This window comes from Octopus bimaculoides, chromosome 6, assembly GCF_001194135.2.
Source record: "Octopus bimaculoides isolate UCB-OBI-ISO-001 chromosome 6, ASM119413v2, whole genome shotgun sequence".
Classification (NCBI taxonomy): domain Eukaryota; kingdom Metazoa; phylum Mollusca; class Cephalopoda; order Octopoda; family Octopodidae; genus Octopus; species Octopus bimaculoides.
In genome coordinates, this window is record NC_068986.1 from 61,293,476 (window position 1) to 61,295,920 (window position 2,445).

The following is a 2,445-nucleotide window of genomic DNA, read 5'->3' on the forward strand; positions in this document are numbered from 1 at the left end:
TATATATAACTGTACATTATATATATACATGCATATATCTATATTTGTGTGCATATCTGTATGTGTGTGTGCATGTGTATATATACACACATACATAAAAAAAACTACAATACATTTCTATACATTGACTTTATGAAAAAAATTTCTCAAGAAAGAAAACAAACATAAAATCTGTCTTAAACTTAAATCTCCTGATAGCACTTACCAGGAGATGAGGGCTCCATTTCCATTAGATACTCTCAGTTTTTTTCCTTTCTGTTTATCTCTTAACTGGACACTGTATTCACATTACTTTTTTAACAGCCCTAGTTAAATAATAAATCAATTTTAATTGTTTTAATAACAATTTCTTACATTTGTTCAAGGCTAGAAATTCAACCCAATAGTTGAGTACAAGTAGAGTGGTATTTATATTATCAGCATTAGAAGGATGAAAGGCAAATTTAACCTTAGCAATAAAATACTATCACTAGCAAGAATAATAGTAATAAAATAATAGAAATAAAAATAATAATAGTAGTTCTTTCTAATTGTAGCACAAGGTCCTTAACTTTAAAGGAAGGGGGTTAGTGAACCCAAAAGAACGAAAGGCAAGAACTGAACTCAGAATATAAGGAACTGAAAGAAATACTACAGTATTTCTTTCCAACATTCTAATGATTCTGTCAGCTTACTGTCTTTGATTTCTGATTTAAGCACAAAGCCAACAATTTTGGTGGGAGGAGTCTAAATGATTTTATCAATCTCTGAATATGACTGGTATGTTATTTTATGAACCCTGAGAGATGAAAAGCAAAGTTGATCTTAGCAGTATTTGAAATCAGAACATGAAGGAAAAGCTATAACTAAGTTATTAAGTACTGCAAGATATTTTGACTAAAATTCTAGTGATTCTGCCAACACAATCCTTTTTAATGATAACAAGAACATGAAGAAATAACAACAACAATAATTACTATAACTCACATTATAAAGTAAAGGCCATCAGGAAAAAATGACAATTAAATAAAGAAGTTGCATTATTTTTGTCCATAATCATTAGGCTCAGATAGTCCAATGTTTTTTGTTTTTTTTAAGAGCAGTGACGAAGCAGCTGTTAGTTAATTCAACACACAGTTTCAGCATAAAAACACTGAGGAACAATCACTTAGGCAAATCTCATGAATGAACTGTACTATTAGTAACCCTTCTCTCTCACTAACACTCCTCTCTCTCTCTCTCTCTCTCTCTCTCTCTCTCTCTCTCTCTCTCTCTCTCTCTCTCTCTTTCTCTTTCTCTTCCTTCCTCATGCTTACTCTTATACAAACACCCTAAGCAATCTTTATTTCTATTTTATTTACAGTTTTTTTTTTCTCACAGTCTAATACTATTTCAGACTCATTTCCCCCTAGCATGCTCTCATCTCTCTATCTTTCTCTTTATTTCTTATTTACCTTCTCTCTCTTTCTATCTTTCACAGTTTTTCCTTTTCATTCATCATCTGTATGTATACAAACATAAACACACACACAGAACACGAACGCGTGCACACACACACGTGTGTGTGTGTGTGTGTGTGTATGTGCGTGCATGCATGTGTGTGTACATGTGTGTCAGAGGTGAAGTAACATTAAAATATGTTTTATAATGGAAAATCTGACAGATTTCTGGTACATTGATGCACATAATGCACATGTGTTTGTATGTGAGTATATGTGTGGTCTATACATAGATGTGTATGTGTATCTATTTAATAATAGCTGATATAGATGTTGGCTCACTGACTACTCGTCACACTTTACATTATATATAGAGAGAGGAGAGAAACAGCAAAGGAGAAGTACAGGGAGAGCTAACACACACACACACACACACACATTCATATATATCACAAGAATAGGTGCAGGTGAGGCTGTTTGGTAAGAAGTTTGCTACCCAACCACATGATTCTGAATTTAATCCTACTGCATGGGACCTTGGGCAAGTGTCTTCAACTATAACTTTGAGTTGACCAAAGCCTTTTGAATGGATTTGGTATATAAAATCTGAAAGAAGCCCATCATGTATATGTGTGTGTGAGTGTGTGAGTATGAGAGAGGAGATGTGTAAATGGGTGCATGTATGTGTGTATTACTGTCTTCTTGCCTTAATATTGCATGATAATTGTAAGCAAGTCTCAGTTATACAAGCAGCGTCCTTCATTTCCAATTTTCTGTGAAAACATGTCTGGTTATGGGAAAATATTACCTTACTTGAAGCAGGTGAGATTTGGCAACATGAAGGGTATCCAGCAGTAGAAAATCCACTCCCAAATTCCATTTGATCCATGCCAATATGGAAAAGTGGACATCAAAATACTGCTGCTGATGATGATGATGATGATGAGAGAGAGAAAGAATATATATATATACATATATATATGTATATACACACACACACACACATATATATATATATATATATATA

The 2,445-nt window shown here is 33.3% G+C and overlaps 1 protein-coding gene across 12 annotated transcripts in view; it reads right to left on the minus strand.

Annotated features, from left to right (window-relative positions):
• Nucleotides 1-2,445, minus strand: part of LOC106873629 (jmjC domain-containing protein 8) — a 442,493-nt gene that overhangs the window by 255,119 nt on the left and 184,929 nt on the right. Inside the window, exons 1-2 of one of the 12 annotated variants that reach the window (XM_052968762.1) lie at nucleotides 967-1,135; nucleotides 206-305 (exon numbers count right to left, since the gene is read on the minus strand). The exons of 9 other annotated variants lie outside the window; for them this stretch is intronic. The gene's annotated coding sequence lies outside the window, so the exon portion shown is untranslated. Of the gene's footprint in view, nucleotides 1-205; nucleotides 306-966; nucleotides 1,136-2,445 lie in introns of those variants that run through there. 2 more of the 12 variants (XM_052968758.1, XM_052968764.1) reach the window with 2 other exon arrangements.